The sequence below is a fragment of the Diabrotica undecimpunctata genome, chromosome 4 (assembly GCF_040954645.1).
Source record: "Diabrotica undecimpunctata isolate CICGRU chromosome 4, icDiaUnde3, whole genome shotgun sequence".
Classification (NCBI taxonomy): domain Eukaryota; kingdom Metazoa; phylum Arthropoda; class Insecta; order Coleoptera; family Chrysomelidae; genus Diabrotica; species Diabrotica undecimpunctata.
This window is the reverse complement of record NC_092806.1, coordinates 155859989-155879372: the sequence shown is the minus strand read 5'-3', so window position 1 is coordinate 155879372 and position 19384 is coordinate 155859989. Positions and strand designations below refer to the sequence as shown.

The 19384-nt window shown below is 31.9% G+C and overlaps 1 protein-coding gene across 4 annotated transcripts in view; it reads left to right on the top strand.

The window, feature by feature from the left end:
- Positions 1-19384, top strand: part of cpx (synaptic transmission protein complexin) — a 972531-nt gene that overhangs the window by 351944 nt on the left and 601203 nt on the right. Inside the window, exon 1 of one of the 4 annotated variants that reach the window (XM_072530670.1) lies at positions 18139-18464. The exons of the other annotated variants lie outside the window; for them this stretch is intronic. The gene's annotated coding sequence lies outside the window, so the exon portion shown is untranslated. Of the gene's footprint in view, positions 1-18138; positions 18465-19384 lie in introns of those variants that run through there. 4 annotated transcript variants of the gene reach the window in all.

Below are 19384 nucleotides of genomic sequence, written 5' to 3'. Positions count from 1 at the left end.
TCTGGAATCTTCAAAATACATTTCAGTCCAGGACGCCACCTGACTAACTTTAGTGCAGGATTCGTTCTTCGCACTCCCGGCGATAGTTCACGAGGTACTTTAAAATGCCCTCTCGTCGCCGAGTCTACGCCGAACGCCTACCTGCTAAACCAGACCCTCCTCTGTCATCCAGCGATCCGGAAGCGGAATGGCCGCTGTAAGGCCGGCATCACTTCCGAAGCACTACCTTTATTCATTCATTCTCCATTCATACACATCCACACTCTATTCATCAGCAAGGAGGCTCCCAGTCTCGTTCCAGGTAGCGCGTAGAAGACACTCATTGCTCCTAGTTCGGCATTATCCTCAGATGGGTATTTCCTCCTTCCCCATAGTCTGACTCTCGCATTCTAACTCATACAGTGTGACCCACTTTTCTAGCTTCACCTTTCAGCATCATTCACTCTTACCTTTAGCGTTGGTCCAGCTGTCTTTCTTCCTCTTCCTTTTTCTTGATCACTGCACGGATATAGCGTGTATGTTAGTCCAACCTAATTTATTTTCAATCATTCTCTCAATCATTTCTCTCACTGTAACAAAATTCACTCCTGTCTCTCTCTCCATTCTGTTCCTTTCCACTATCCATCTGCTGCAATCTAACATCGTATGTGTCACAGTGTCCGAGTATCCACAGTATAGGCATTCATCTGTATCAGCCTTTCCGATCCTATAGACTTAGGCCCTAAAACACCCGTGTCCTGTGAGCACCTCCGTCAGGAAATAATCCAGTCGCCTGTGGCCACAGTCCACCCAATCTCTTATGTTCGGGATCAGCATTTTCGTCCACTGTGCCACATCATCCGTGTTGTTCCATTCTTCTTGCCATCTTTCAACTGACCTTTCCCTTTCCTGTCTTCTCTCGGTCACAGTAAGGTTTGGGCCTCTTCTCTCATAGAGCTCTTTTCTTTCCACCGCCAAAACATGCAACGGAACACATCCAGTGATGGTCCATAAGGCTGCCGCAGACACAGTCCTGTAGGCGCATGCCACTCGCAACAGACTTGTTCTGTCCACTCGTGTCATGAGACTCCTATAGGCCGTTATCTCTACCGCCTTGCTCCAGACTGGTGCCACGTAGAGGAGGATCGACTGTACAACACCGTGTAAGACCCTCCTCCTTTCGGATTTGGGTCCTCCAATGTTCGGCATCACCCTCCCCAACGCAGCCGCACTATTCGCAGCCTTCCGGACCACCTCCCGCACGTGCTCCTCCCATTTTCCATTCTGGTGCACTGTCACTCCTAGATACTTTACTTGTCATCAATTTCTTTACGATGCCGCCTGCGTTTCAAACCCGGTATTTGAGATCTGGCTCATCCCGGGCCACTACCAGTACAGCGAGGTCATCCGCGAATGCGAAGGGGGTTGTACCCTCTCCGTATTCACAGTGTATAACCCCGTCATATGCCAGATTCCATAGCGTCGGGCCCAAGACAGATCCCTGGGGTACCCCGGCCGTCACGTCCACGATCGTGCCCTTTTCCACCATAATCCTTGTCTCGGACAGATACTCTGCCACCACATTCATCAGGTAACCAGGACATTCTCTCTCCTCCATTGCCTTCATTATCTCGTTCCACTGCAACGTATTGAATGCATTCTTAACATCAAACAACATCAGGGCCGCCCACCGATGGGTTCCCACCGGGTTCATCCCCTCTGTTGCGCAATGCTTCGAGTACACTCATGATGGCATCAATCGTGCTTTTCGCTTTATAAAAACCAAATTGCCTCCGAGATAAACCACCTGACCTCTCAATCATGTCGTCTATGCGTACTCGCAGCATACTTTCATATAGCTTACTGATGCATGGAAGAAGACAGATGGGGCGATACTTTTCCCTAGCGTTGGGAAGCAGTATTAACCTCGATGTCCTCCAAGGCTCAGTAAAGGTTTGTGCTTCCAACCGTATGGAACCTAAAACAATGATTAGATAGTAGTTACGACTGCCTTGATAAATTCTCATTCGACTGGTCTATTATTTTAACGTTACATTTTCTTTTAATTCTATATTTAATTCTATATATATTTTTGTGGTTTCTGGCTGGACTAGTTAGTGTATTAACTGAATAGTTCAACTTTTTTATTTTGTCGAAGCAAGTAAATTAAAAAGTTGTTGACGGACTGCACCAGTAATTGGTTCATTTTAATTGAAATGTTAAACAACCATGTATTTTACAAAATAGGCTGAAAACCTTGTACACAGTAGTACAGAATTTTCAATTTCCTCGTCATACATTCGTTTTCCAATTACTATATGTGTGATTTATACACAAGTTTACTGCATCACGATTCGAACGATTTTTACGGGATGAATTGCGACCCCCCCAGATCAATAAAACGTAACATTTTGTAAAACAAAGGAGCAAAGTTCAATGGGGCATTGAAAACAGCGAAATAAAAGGGTGTTTTATAGCCATTTAAAGGAAAATTTATGGGAAAACTCGATTCAAAAATCAACTACGACACAATATTTTAGTGCTTACGAATAGAGAATAAATACAGCAGCAGCAGAAACCCAAGTTTCGATTTGTTAATAACCAACATCAGTGATTTTATTACGTTCCAACCTTATATTGATTTATCAACTATCAAAAGAAATCACTTTTCTTTCAAAAAATTGCAATTATTGAATCTAAATCTGGTTACTTTTTAAGTAATTCATTTTTGTATACACGCCCGTTTTATTGTTACTTGTTTTGACGGAATGCTACAATTAACCAACCTTCTGGAGCATCGTTTCGACCAACAATTTTTTCTATGTTCTCAGCATTGGAACTCATCTCTTAATGTTAGAACAAATACAGCAACTCTTGTTCTAAATAACAACAAGAAAATAGGGACTGTGGATCAATACAAATATATATAGCATTTTTCATATAATAATGCTTGCACGTCATTCAAGATTTACGACGTCAGAACCCCACAGCGTTGCCAAAACATCAGAATAGTTAGTAAGTGAGGAATTATTAAAATGTCAACTATTTGTCAAATTATTATATTAACAGTAAATACACTTCGTTTTAAGACTACTGCAACACACTAAAATCCATTAGAAAACATTTTAATACAAAATTATATATTCTAAATTTTGAACTTACCTCTTTTAGGGCTTTAATAGTAAAAACGTCCCGCATTATTTCTTGTTCAAAATAATCTATCTTATAAAAAAGCTTATCAGCGTTCTACAGACTATTTATTTGTTTTGGCATAGCACAATCACAATACACAACAATAATTAGTTTCTTAAAGCTATTAATCTAAATTTAATATGTATTTATAAATACAATTTATTAATATATATTATATTATGATCAAATTGTACAAGAAATCAAAACATAAGCAAAATTTGTACTTTAAAAAAGCGGCAACACTTTATACACTTTTGCCACACGCTAAACTGTCAATAAAATTTGAAGTATTCTTGTATCAGTTGCGTACAATTCTCTAATCTATTTAATTGAAATTATTATTTTGTGGAATATTAGACTTACAGATATATTTCATAAAATTTATATTACCTACTAATAATAACAAATGTTTTTTGTTATTTAATCAATATATTTCTAAAATTTCCAATATAATGATGATTTTATTTTTCTTATTATTACACCATGTTAACGCCTATGAAACATCGAGCATTTCCGTATGGGTTTCGTATTATTAGGTGTGTTAGGAAAATTTGAACTCTAAGGTTGACGTTCTGGAAATTTTAAATATAAGTGACGTCACCTTATATAAATTGTGACGTGCAAGCATTTTTATATGAAAAATGCTATAGGAACATTAAAAAATCGAGAAGGAACATATGACCACGAATAATACAAGCTATAAGATGCCTTAACGATATATCTGTAGAACACTGGGAAAAAACATGCTATTATACGACTGTGAAATGTGGTAATTATTACAGAGAAACCGAAGGAACAGTTATATGTCTAAAATATCTCGGTATATTTTGGTCGATAGTTGTGATGAGTCTAGTTTTTATGTTAAGTTCTGCTAGAATTGAATTATTTGCGCGATGGACGGTCCATGATCGCTCAACATTCTACGGTAGACCCGCATTTCAAGTACCGTTAAACGCTTTGAATCGGCTTTTTTTATTGTCACAAGTTTATGAAGCATAGGTGGCGATAATAAATATTAATGCTCGAACTAGGCGGCCTTCAAAATTTTTGCTAGTTTAGCTGTTGCTGATCTAGCTATTGTGGTGCGTCGACGGATATCGTCTTCTTAATAATAACGGAGCCTAAGTAATTAACCTTCCATGATTCTTATCTCTGCGTGGTTGTTCCTGATTCTATCGATGATCAACACTTTGGTTTTCTGCATATTTATTTTCAAACCATATTCCGTACTCACCGTATCTAGCCTATTCATAATTTGTTCTAGTTCTTCTAGTGATGACGCCAATATAACAGTTTCATCAGCAATGAACTTACAGAAGGGCAATGGAAGAACCAACTTGAATGGTAATTGGATATATATATATATATATATATATATATATATATATATATATACATATATATATATATATACATATATATATTCATATATATAAAAAACTATATATATATATATATATATATATATATATATATATATATATGTATATATATATTGTTTTAATTAAATAGGTAAAAAAGCTTACCAATTATAAAAAGTAAATACCAACTTATCAAATCACAGCTGTATTCAATTTTAAAGAGCTGCCATATAATGAAAACCCGTGTTGGCAATAGCATAAATTACGTAATTACATGAGCTTATGGTTGACCTAATTTAAAATTGACACGTATGTTCAAAATAGTACCAAATTACATTATATACAGTAATTATTTCATTCTACCTGCATAATGTATACATGGGACAAAATTAATCCAATAAATCAATCTATGAAATTGGTTACATTATAAAAAAACTAGATAATTTATCATCAATTCGATACTTGTACTTCTCGAAATATATATATATATATATATATATATATATATATATATATAAAGTAGTTAGGTATTATTGACTGACACGTTATGTAAAACAAAGTTTTATTTTGGGGTTGCAGTCATTAATAGGGCAGGAAAGTAAAACTCTTTGTTCTTTATCAAGCTTTCGCAAAATTTATTTGCTTCTTCAGGATATGCTAAAATATGGTATCAGTAAATACAACGAAATTAGAACTAAATAGCATTGTATAAAACTAGTATAAAAACTTACAACATGAGGTTAATCCATTAAATTTTCAAATTTGCAAAACATTAAATAAATCAAAAATCAAACATCAACATAATCAATGTCATAATGAATTTTTACAAAATTAAATTAAATTGGAATATTGTACTTACATAACTGTATAACTTTTAAAATAAGTTAAGTTTTAATGTTTTGCAAATTTGAAAATTTAATGGATTAACCTCATGTTGTAAGTTTTTATACTAGTTTTATACAATGCTATTTAGTTCTAATTTCGTTGTATTTACTGATACCATATTTTAGCATATCCTGAAGAAGCAAATAAATTTTGCGAAAGCTTGATAAAGAACAAAGAGTTTTACTTTCCTGCCCTATTAATGATTGCAACCTCAAAAGAAAACTTTATTTTATATATATATGTATATATATATATATATATATATATATATATATATATATATATATATATAACTGTTTTGGATGGGTTGGAGTCAATAATAGGGCTATTGGTTAACTATTTTTTTATTCTCGAGCTTTCAATTGTGTTTACAATTATTATCAAGAGCTAAAAAAGACAAAATACTTACAAGGTTGAACTAAAAAGAAAAAACAATTTTTGTTAACTTACCAAATAAAAATTAGTTTGGTAAGTAAAAATCACTGCTTACATCTTCAAAATATTTAATAAAAAAATGTTTTAGTCTAATAAATGTTTCTCCGAAAAATTTTTTAATTTTGAAAACATTTTTTTTTTAATATAAAAATAATTGAATTTATAAATAAGTTCAAATAGCAACCAATTACAAATAGCCTCAATGTCATAAATGCCAACATAAAATTTTTATTTTTGACAATTATATTGCCAAAAGTAAAATTTCGTTTAAACATTCTTTTTTGTTTAGTAACAAAAAGAAGATTTATTCACCGTTGACAGATGTCTGAAAGAATGTGACAGATATATGGAGAATTAAATATGACATTTTACAAGTTTTATATATAAATCATAAAGAAAGAATATAATTATAAATTTTGCTTAAATTTTGAATTTCAGATCTTTTGTTTAAACTATTATCATTTTTGCTAATACAAACCATTTCCAAAAAAGTCCTTTTAAATTTATTACTTTCACTACATAAAATTTTAATGTTATCAAAATCCATAATATGGTCTTTATCGATTACATGTTCTGCCAAAGCACAAGATGGTTTTTTAATTCTGCAATCACTTTTGTGAGAAATAATGCGATTTGAAAGATTTCTTCCGGTCTCACCAACATATTCAGCCTCACACTGAGTACAACTAATGCTGTATACTAAATTCGTTTTTTCAAATTTGTCTATAGGATATTTAGTTTTAGAATATAAAGATGAAATAGTTTTGATGTTCTTTGTTGCTATTTTTATATTGTCAATAACCTTTAGTGTTTGTATTAATTTAGGTGTTAATGATGGTATAAAAGGTAGTGAATGATAATAGATGTTTTGATTGTTAGATACAATGTTTTGAGATTGAGCAAAAAATGATGTTAAATTATTTATATTACCAATATTAGAAAAAAGCATCCTATGTAGCATATCTGGAGGATAAGAGTTTTCAATTAGAATATTTTTTAATAATTGAAGATCTTCCTGTAGATAATCTGGATGAGAAAGTTTTAAACACGTTTTTTTAATCCTGTTATAAGGTTTATTTTCATCTTATTTGGATGGTGAGAGTAATAGCTTATAAATCTATTACTACATATGGGTTTTCTGAACCATCTGGTTTTCAACATATTGTCTGTATTTCTTACAATTCTCATGTCAAGGAATGGTAGAGAATTATCTACCTCTTCCTCAACTGTAAATTGTATATGTTGATTATGACTGTTGAAAATGTTGACTGTTTCATGAATTTTGTGTTTAGGAAGTGCCAAAACTAAATCATCTACATATCTCTTAATAAAAGGAATGAAAAAAGTGCAATTAGTGATACAATCACTGATAACATCATCCATGACATAGCTACTTAGAATGGGTGAAAGACTAGATCCCATAGGACTACCAAAAATTTGTTTATAAAATACACCATTCAATATAAAAATATTAGAATCAAAAACAAAGTTGATAAGTGTTTTGAAATGTAATAAGTCAATATTAGTGTGTTGTGAAATCTCATTCCAATGTTTTTCAACACTACTTATGATTAAATCTAAAGGCAAATTAGTAAAAAGAGATGTTACATCAAAACTAACTAAAACATAATTTTGTGGTAATTGGAAATTATTAATGAAAGAACTAAAATCAAATGAATCTTTAATGTAAAAATTGTTGTTTAAATTATAAGCATTAGTTAAGATGTCAGTGAGGAGCTGTGCTATTGGTCCATTAGGAGGGCATAAAGATGAAACAATTGGTCTCATAGATAAAGTTGGTTTATGTATTTTTGGCAGAGCATAAAACCGTGGAGCAATAGAATTATAAATTTTGAGCTCTTTTGCTTTTTTATTATCAATAAATTTCTTTATGTTTAATTTAGATACTAGACAATTTGCTTTTTGTTGCAAAGTACAAACAGGACTCCCTCTAAGTGTAGTGTAATACTTAGTATCATTTAAGAGTTCTCCAGTTTTTTGTAGATAATCCTCTTTGTACATTACAACAGTTACGTTACCTTTATCACTTTTAACAATATAAATTTCAGGATGGTTTTTAAGATTTTAGCTTTTTTAGCTCTTGATAATAATTGTAAACACAATTGAAAGCTCGAGAATAAAAAAATAGTTAACCAATAGCCCTATTATTGACTCCAACCCATCCAAAACAGTTATATATTTGTTCCAAACGAGTCACAAGTACATCTTTTTTCTTATATATATATATATATATATATATATATATATATATATATATATATATATATATATATATATATATATATATATATATATGTTCGGATAAGTTTCCGCGGTCACATAAATGAAAATTACTGAGTTCTCGGGAAGAACCGCGTTGAGAATTTAAAACTCGACGTTTCGGCACCCATTTTGGAGCCATTATCAAGAGTGATACGGTTCGGTTGGAGTTCGGGGTATCAATCTGCCTACTCCCCTCACTCGAGACGTACCAGTATCGTGTTCTATATTGCAAGATCTGTCTCTCGGCACTGAGGTCTCAATCTGCCTACTCCTCAGTGTCGAGTGTCGAGTTTTAAATTCTCAACGCGGTTCTTCCCGAGAACTCAATAATTTTCATATATATATATATATATATATATATATATATATATATATATATATATATATATATATATATGTGTGAAAAAGAAGCATCCCATACCTTGACATAAGAATCAAACGAAATGCACAAAATGTATTTAGCACTGAATTGTACAAAGAATCTATATTTGCTAACAGATTTATTAAGTATCATTCGCAACATCCACTTCATAATATGAAAGTAAATTTGATATTGGCTTTAAAAACAGCAAATTAAAAAGCAAATTAGCACACGCTAATAACATCAACGTAGGACTAATGGAACTGAAAGCCATTTTATTTGAAAATTCTTAATCAATTAAAATAATTAAAACGTTTTTACAACCCTTATAATAGAATGATTGGCATATATCAAACAACGGAACAAAATTACCGAATTGTGCAATCTCAATTTACTTTTACGTCACTACCTTATACACCATCATTAACTATTACTATTTTCAAATTAAAATTGCAACTAAAAATATAAAAACACTTTTATATGTAAATTAAAACATCTATTAGAATTATGGAAAGCTCAAATTTATTTTGTAAAATACCATGAGAAAAAGTCGTACATCGGACACACATCCAGAAATCTAATAGGCAGACTGACATCACATAAAAGTGACGTCAAAAATAATAAAAATACATGTGCATTAATAGATCATGCAATTAGTAAGAATCATTTATTGAATTTCAATAAAACCAACATATTACGACATGCAAACCAATTAAATAAAAGAGAATTTTTAGAAATGGTATGAATAAATAAATATCAATGTGTTGACTAAATTCAAAAACATTTATATATTCAAATTTGGCGTCACTTTACTTTATTGTTTAAATAATCAGATGACAAGTTAAATACTTCTTCATCATTCTATTATGTATAGTACGCAGCATTGTAATTCCCTATACAGAGTGGCCCAAAAGTCTGGAAACGGCCAATTATTTTATTAATTGCTAGTTATAATTGTACACACCTTGAGGTACACTTATTTTGAGATACGGAAATTCCATATTTGATATATGCAATGTTGCCAGATTTGTCGTTTTCCTTATATTATTAATAACTTTGGTTTTTCAAATCTATCACTCTGTATATTCAGACAATATTGGAATCTCCTATTCAATACGAGTTCAATCATATGTAACACTTATGATTTTATTTATTTAAGTCTGGCAACGCCTAATTGGCTCAATAAATTTTTTAATACTAATTATTTTCAACTACTAAAACGTAACAATTGATAGATTACAACATTTTTTAACATAATGGTTACTTTATCAAGCGTTTAGTGCAGCCTAATCGATGGTAGAATGCGTCTAGCACATTTCTCGACGATTGTCTAGAACTTATTCGAGATTCATCGATAATTCGTTGCCTTAGCTCTGCAAAACTTGCTGGTTTAGTTTTGTAACTTGAATTTTTCAAGTATCCCCAATAAAAATAATCTTTAGGATTGAAATCAGGTGGACGTCGAGGCCATTTAATTCTATCTCATCTATCAATCCATCGTCCGGGAAATATCTCATCTAAATAACGCCGAACATTTACACCAAAATAAGCTAAAGCTGCATCTTGCTGAAACCATATCTGATTAAAATTGACCCCAAACAAGTTTCTTAGTGCAGGTTTAATTTCATTTCTAAGAAACATTTCGTTACTATCTGTCGTTAAATTTCCTTCGATAACAAATGGCCCAATTACCTGAGTACCTACTATACCTGACCATACATTTAATTTGTGTGGTCTTTGTGTATGGTTTTCACGCATTCAGTGTCGATTTACGTCATTCCCGTACCTTAAATTGTGTCGATTTACACTTTCACACAGTGTAAAGGTTGCTCCATTGGAAAATCACATTCTGTTAACGAAATTTATATTATTTTCAATTTTATCCATCATTACCTTAGTAAACTCTAATCTACGATCGAATTTATCTTCACTTAATTCTTGCAATAAGTTAATTTTGTATGGTTTAAATTTATTCTTAAGTAATACACGTAAGACTGAAGAATGACCTACATCATGTACTTGTGCAACCCTGCGTGAGGATGTATGTGGATCTTCAACAAAACTTTACATTATATCTAAAGTTTTGTTATCATTCATAACTCTTTTCGGTCTACTTGATCGGTATCTATCTTTTACTTCTCGAAATTCCTCAAATCGCTTTACAGTTTTTTGTACCGTCGCCTTATGAATAGGAGAACGGTTTGGGAAAGTATCATTGAACAAGTTTGCTACTTCACAATAAGATCTATTTCTGTCACCGTACCCTCTCATCATTAGAATAGTAATTCGTTCTTTTTCGTTAGGAGTCATTGTAGAGAAGCAATTTATCTTGCAGAACTTTTCGAAACACAACTATTGTCAGTTTTAGTTAATAATGTAAATGGTAAACAAATGTCAAAATCACAGCATTCTACATTTAAATATTTAAGTTTATTAAAATCTACATATTTTGCACTATTTTATGTATTTAAGACCTTCCAGACTACATAAAATCATAAGTGTTACATATGGTTGAACTCGTATTCAAGATTCCAACAATGACTGAATATACAGGGTAATGAATTTGAAAAACGAAAGTTACTAGTAATATAAGAGAAACGGCAAATCTGGTAACAAGTATGGAATCTCCGTATCCCAAAATAGGTGTACCTCAAATTTAGTACAATTATGAATAGCAATTTACGAGATAATTGGCCGTTTCCAGCCTTTGGGGCCACTCTGTATACTTTTAATTAAAAGTAAAGTTAAGTTTAATGTTTTGTGAAATTCAAAATTTAATAATAATAATAGCGTTTATTGTCCAACAGAATCCATTTATAGGACAAAATACAATTTATTTGTACAATACATTGTATTTGTAATACAACATGATATATTAATAATTAATAAGTACTAACTAAATAACACATTTTTCGAGTATTTTACCTTAACATAAAGAAACGACTCAATCACCTAGGTAGATCTCAGCCATCCTAGTAAGCTGCTTTAAACTGCAGTAAAATATATCGCAGTAAGCACTTAAGGAATTATAATAGTTGCACATGAGAAATAGAGGAGAATTTAACATAAGATTAGTTCTAGCTTGTGTATTTCTGAACGTAATCGAATTTCTCACTGGATAAGATGAAACGTTAAAATTTATTTGTCGAAGAATATCAGGGCAGTCAATGAGATTATATAGTAGCTTGTACAGGAATATAAGGGAGGCATTAATTCGTCTAGATTCTAATGATACTACGTCCAAACCGCTACACAACTCACTATTGCTGATGCCCCTCTTGGGATATATGCCATTAATTTTGAAAGACAAAAATTTTAAAAATTTACGCTGCACCTGCTCTATAAGTTGGATATGTACATCATAAAAAGGTGACCAAATGCCAGAGGCATATTCCAGTTTACAGCGTACAAAAGTGTAATAAAGTAATTTAATTGCCTTAGTATTAGTGAGATTTCGACTATTTCTAATTATGAATACATAAGATTTAAGTGCTTCTTTAACATTTAAATTTACATGTTCAACAAAGGTGAGTTTATAATCAAATGTAACTCCAAGGTCTTTAATTTTATTTAATCGTTCAAGTTCATTGCCGTTGATAATATAAGGATGGTATAAATTAGACTGTTTCCTAGAATAACTAACTAGTTTGCACTTATTGGCATTAAGATTCAAATTATTTGCATTACACCATTCATGTACACGATTCAGTTCACTCTGCAAAAAATGACAAGCATTGAGGTCGCTTATCAATGAATAAATCTTTAAATCATCGGCATAACATAAACATGGTGCAGAAATTGATTCACTCAGATCGTTAATAAATAACAAGAACAATAATGGACCTAGATTAGAACCTTGTGGAACCCCTGAAGAAGCTAGGGACTTTTCCGATTTGTAACCATTATAAGCAACAATCTGCGTTCTATTTGACAAGTAAGACCTCATAAAAGTCACGGCATCCTCAGAAAGACCAAAGAGACATAATTTAGAAAGTAATACGCCGTGGTGAATTCTGTCGAACGCCTTCGTAAAGTCAGTATATATGACGTCAACTTGACTTCTATTATCTAGGGCCGCTGAGATATATTGTGTGACCATTAATAAGTTTGTCACAGTGGACCGGTTGGAGACAAAACCATGTTGATATTGAGACAGCTGATTACGAGTGCGTGAGTAAATACGATTATACGAAACTATTTCAAAGACTTTCGATAGATTGCAAATAATGGAAATTGGTCTGTAGTTTTCTACCTGACCCTTTTCACCAGTTTTGAATATTGGACACACTTTTGACTCCCTCCAGAGACTCGGATATTCCTTGTTAAGAAGACATACCTAAATTAAAAATTTTTAATAGTGGCACAGTTAGGTCCACACGTCATTTTGTCTTTCAATTTCTTACTAGCCAAAAATATCTCAGACTCTAAAATAGGATAAAAATTTAAGTAATCTGCGTTAATTGAGGAAGAGTTATCCTTGAAATTAATATCTGATGACAGAAAAACACTCTTGAAAAATTCTGCAAACATATTCACAATATTTTGTGGGTCGGAGGTAGTAATGTCATTATATTTCATCACACCAGGAATTCTTGAACTATTATTTTTCGAATTTACGTACGATCAAAACTTCTTGGGATTGATGGATAAAGCAATTTGGATATTCTCGACATACATTGTAGGCCAAACTGATTTTTGATTTGACAAGGTGTCTTAACCGTTGAAAGTCAAGCAAATCACACTGATTTTTGAATCGTTTAAACTTTTTTCTAAACTTTGCTTTTAATGGATTAACTTCATGTTGTAAGTTTTTGTGCTTGTTGTATACAATGTTTTTTCATTTTAATTTCATTGTATTTACCGATAAAATAATTATAACCATATTTTAGCATATCATAAAGAAGAAAATAAATTTTAGGAACGTTAAAGATATTAACAAAAATTTTTGCTTATCGTGCCCTATTAATGACTGCAACCTCAAAATAAAACTTAAGTTTACATAACGTGTCAGTCAATAATACCTAACTACTTAAAAAAGGAAAGGACCGATGATACTTAATTTTCGATTTTTAACAAATCTTCTGTTAATTTACCTTTTACAATGCAATGCAATGCAATGATTTTGCACACGAAGTAACTATCATTAAAAATTCAAATAATGTTTGCCCTTAATGTTACTACAAGCGAACTCTATTTTCCTTTTAATGTTTCTCTGCCTTTTTTCACCGCAAAAATCACAAAACTACACTCGACAGATGTGGTATCTTCGGCCCGAAGGCAACAATTTCCACTCGGCGGAAAATCGTTTTCCCAAAAGTTGTTCCTAAACTTTTCCCGGCGAGATGTTCCTTTCGGTCGTAGAGATACACGTGTAAGCAGATTTGTCAGCGTTGCAGAAACCTGTTATCTATTTGACAGATGTTGCCCGAAGGGCTATACTAGCGCCATGAGCGTCGGCTGCTGTTGACGCCATTTGATATCTGTTTAATATTGATGAGAAGGGAAAAACATCGTGCAAATCAGAACTGTTACATACACCGGCAACTAGATATTTACCCCTTTATAGGGAATGTGTATAACGGTCCCTACAATTTCAAAATACGTTTAAGTTTTAGGTTCATTCAAACGATAGGGTTAAATTTAAGGTGATATAAAATAATAAGCCAATAGCAATTAACGCAGTTTTAATAACTTAATAAATAAAAAATAATAAAATATAATAATAAATAATAAAAACGTTTTAACAATTTATATAAACCAATATAGAATAGAATAGAAATATGCTTTATTGTTACTGAAAATTATACAATTTTATAGACAAATCTTACAAAAAGTACAAAAAAATAACAATAACAATTAAATTTTTCTAAAATTACTTAAATCGTCAATATCACAGAATCACAAAATAAAAGTTAAAAAAATATACAATCCATTACAAAATTTAACTAAACCGCAAATTGCGTAATAAAACCTTATGAACTAAATCCTATTCATTTTACAAATTCCCAATTGTCAATAGAAGTACGTGAAAGCCAAACAGGGTCGTACTGATGTGTATCATATGATTTTTAAAAATATTTACTTTTGAAACTGTCAGTGTAAGAATTTCTTGAAATTTAATCATTATATCACAATTAAACTCTAAAAAATAACACGACCAGTAAATAACTTAACAATAAACTATAACATAAATATAACACAATATATTAACTAAAAAATCAACATGATATAATTTGAATTTAAAATGCAGGCAAGTTTGGATCTGTACCATTAGAATCTGTCTGGCTTAAGGTAATAAAATATATTTAATAGCCTCTTAATGAATGAGACGGCGAATATCAACACGTGCTTATGTTTATAGATGGAAATTTCGTAAACGAATGTACTTATAGTTGATGAATAAATTTAAGCTGCTGCATGATGTGATACCCAAATGTATACAAAAATACTTTGGTTGCTTGTACCTAAACATACTGTAATTTCTTAGAAATTCGTTAAGAAACTCTTCCACCGAATAATATGCTCTTTCAGATAAATAAGCTTTTGTCAATTTACAGAACTTAAGGAAAGAAGTTGTAGATTTAAATGACAAAGGGAGATGGTTGTATAGTTTTTTTGCTAAATATGATATAGATTTCTTTACTAACTCAGTAGACGGGATCGGTAAATAAATATCAAACCTTGAATTTCTGGTGCAGTAGTCATGATTACGTCTTGCTGGAAAAACATGTAAGTGTTTACGAATCAAGCAAACAGTTTCTAAAATATATAAAGGGGGATGAGTTAAAATCCCGTGATTTTTGAAGTAGCTTCAATTAGCAGTAACAATAGCAATGTGTTATTTTACTAAGGCTAAAAAGATACCGTATTGCTCTTTTTTGTAATTTAAAAATAACATCAGATTGGGCAGCTGTACTAGAACCCCAAAAAGAAAGGCCATATCGAAGATGAGACTCGAAAAAGAAAAATATGTTATTTTGGAAGACCCTAAATTGATTTCCTTCGAGACAGATCTTATTGCATAGCAGACTGAGGCTAGTTTCTTACTTAACAAATCGATATAAAGGAACCATTTAAGGTTGCTGTGTCGTGCCGGACGCATAAAAGAATTTGGATATTGGTCAAAATACTTGGGAATTCCAAGTTTGGCCAAATACAAATTTCTAATCGACTCGATGCAGGGAAATTCCACTTTTGCTACGTAAAACAAAGGATTTGTTTTACATAAAAGCAGGTAGATTTTCTCTCATCGGTCAGTCGAGCTTACCTCTTCTACTGTAGACCTAGTCGGTGCTATTATTGTTCCAACTAAGTTATTGTTTTATTTCTGATTTTCTGTATGCCTTTTTATTTTAGCATTATTGTATATTCAGACCTTTTCAGGTTAGGATATTACATTGATCTATATTTGTTCATGTACTGATTGTTATTTTTCTTGTATTTTGTGTCTAAGTTGTTCTTGCGTAAGTTAAGAACACTTAGAAATATTTATCTTGCTTTTTTCTATTTTATATTTTGATTTGTACTTTGTCTAAGTAGTTTTTTCCGGTAAGTCAAAGAACTCTTAGAAATATTTTCATAATCATTGTTGCATTATTATTTCCGATATTTTATCTAAGATATTTTCTTTCTTAAGTTAAGAAAATACTTAATACATTTGTTTCTTTCATTTTCTATTTTATGCTAAGTTGTTTCTTCCGTAAGTCAAGAAACACTTATAAATATTTATGCATTTATTTTACTATATTTGATTCTCTTGTTTATTTTCTGTTGTAAGTTGTTTCTTCCGTAAGTCAAGAAACACTTAGACATATTTCTATAATCAGTTTCATTTTTGCATTTCTCGTTTTATATTTTGAGTATTTTATTTTTACACTCTAAGTCGTTTCTTCCGTAAGTCAAGAAACACTTAGAAATATTTCCATATTTTACTCTCACATTTACATATTTCATTTATCTATATTTCTGTCCTAAGTTGTTTCTTCCGTAAGTCAAGGAACACTTAGAAACATTTTTCTTTGCATTATATTTTTATACCATTTAATTTACTTGTTTACTAAGTTATTCCTTCCGTAAGTCAAGGAATACTTAGATCATTTTTACCTATCTGTTTTCCATTTTTGCTCTGTTACTTTGTAACTGTTCCTTGGAACCGGTACCTATAACAGATATTTGTCACTGGAACTGTTATTTATAACATCGGTGGTATTTAACCTTTCTACCAGCGACAAACCAAAGATGGTGAATACCCGATCCAATTCCGGGGATAGGAAGAAGCCCGAAGAGCCGGCGATGGGTCCTATAGACCCAAATGCCCCCTCGCGGCAACAGCTGTCTATAAAAATACCTACCAAGAAATTTTACAAAATCAACGATACTGATCTGGCTGTAATTAAGAAGCAGGGGTTGAGAAGCTCGTTTATAAGATAATGCTACTGTCTTATCCACGTTATAAGAGAGTAAATTAGAGTCGGACCAGGTTTTTATTGTAAGTTGATCTCTTTGTCAACCATTTTCCATCCAGTCCTGAATGTAGGTCTCTGCCAATTGCTTCCATCTTTCTCTATCTTGCGCCAATATAATCCACTGTTTGCCTGCTACTGCTCTTATGTCATCTACCCATCTTTTTTGTGGTCTTTCCATGCTTCTTGTTGTCGTCCTTGGTCTCCATTTTAGAATTCTCCGTGTCCACCTGTTGTCATTATATCGGGCTATGTGACCTGCCCAGCGCCATTTCATTTTTGTAACTTCTTCCACAATATCTCTAATCTTCGTTCTACGTCTTATCTCGGTGTTTCTAATCTTGTCTCTCAGTGATATTCCAAGCACGATTCGTTTCATTGCCCTTTGCGTTGTTTCTAATTTTTTGGTAAGGGCTACTGTCTCCAAGCCGTAGGTACAAACTGGTAGTATGCATGTGATATACACCTTTTTCTTTAAGTTTAAGTAGATTGGAAGTTATAATTGCATGAAGAGTTGCAATACTAGAGTTCCTCCAGGTAATACTGGTATCATCAGCAAAAAGAAAAATTTTTCCATCGATTTTTAAGTTAGTGATGTCATTTATAAAGATAAGGAAAAATAGAGGACCCTATAGATTTTATTTCTAATTTAAAATCATTAGAAGAAACTTCTTTAATGATGTTGAGTTATCCAACAAATATTCTAGGTGAAGGAATTTATTCCAAAATAGCTATTAAATCTTCTTGGGATATAGTTTGATGTGCTGGGATATACATATTACATATATAAATCTTCTGAGGTATATGTATTGCGATAGTTATTAATTTAATATTGTTTGACGTCACTGGTAACTGTGTCTGGTTTTCTTTTTTAAGTACGGCTAAACTATGTATTCGTGAAAAAAATGTTTATTGAAAAACTGGTGTATATAAAGACATCTATAATTTAAAATTATATTTTAACTATCCATTTTTAGATATGTTTTAAAAAAATATGAAGAGTTTGTGTACGATTTTTTAGGTCTAAAATTAATAAAGATATATAAATGATAATATTTAAAGGGCTTTAGATTGGGTTTTCATGGTAATAAAAATGTCAATGATATGTCAAATTTTTTTTAGTGTAATGTCTTTTTTAAATAATTTATCTAAATAATTGGACAACCAATACAAATTTTATATATCTAGGTTGTTACATTACCAAACAATTAGATCCAGAAAAATAGATAAAGGGTAGAATTGAGATCGATCGTAAAACTTTTTTACAAATGTGGTCACGACAACTTGAAACTTTAACTTTGAAAACGCATCATTAAAAATGTTACATATGGTCAGTTGTCGCATATGGTGTTGAAGCATGTACCTTGAAAGTATCAACTATTAATGGTTTGGAGGCTTTTGAAATGTGGTACCATAGAAGAACACTAAAAATACCATCGATACCTAAGCAAACCAAGAAAGCAATTCTCAATAGAGCAGAAGATACTCGTCAGCTGCTTGATAGTGGTAAATATAGGAAAACAGTATCTCTATCTATCTATACAGCCCTTGCTGTCCAATTTTGGACATAGGCCTCCTCTTCCTTCTTCCACGTATCTCTATTGTAGGCAGTTTGTATCCACTTTGGGCCTGCGTGTTTCTTCAAGTCATCTGACCATCTCATTTGTGGCCCTCCTGTTTTTCGTTTGTAACTATATGGTCTCCAGTGTATAATCATCTTATTCCATTTGTCGTCTTTCTGTTTTATGGTATATACAGCGAATCCCACTTAAGTTTTGCTATCTGCGTTAATACATCGGTCACTTTTGTTTTGTTGCGTGTCCAAGTATTTATTTTCTTGTTTGATAGCCTTATGTTCAGCATTTGCCTTTCCATGGCTCTTTGGGTCTTTGCTATTTTTTCCATGTTTTCCTTTGTAAAAGTCCAAGTTTGAGATCCGTAGGTGAGAACACGAAGTAAAGATTGGTTGAAGACTCTTGTTTTTAAATATTGTTGGTATTTTACATTTTTTAGTATATAGGAAAGTTTTCCGAACTATACCCAAGCCAACCGTATCCTTCTCTTTATTTCACCGGTCTGATTTTCTTTATTTAATTTAAGTAGTTGTTCCAAAAATATATATTCTTTCACTTGCTCTATAGTTGTTTGTGCAATTGTAATTATTAATTCTTCTGGTTGGTTGATCATAATTTTCGTTTTATTATAATTCACTTGTAGACCTTGGTAGAAGATAATAGCAGATACTATGGTTTAAATGGTTCCTCATCCACTCGCAGACGACCAACAAAGATGAAACCAATTAGGAAGTAAATCTTCTTACCATTTAGAGCATCTTAAATCGTAATGATTTCCAACGTTGAAGGACCACCCACTTTACATGGGAACTAAAACCACAAGCGTTAACAATACTTAATTTAATGATTGAT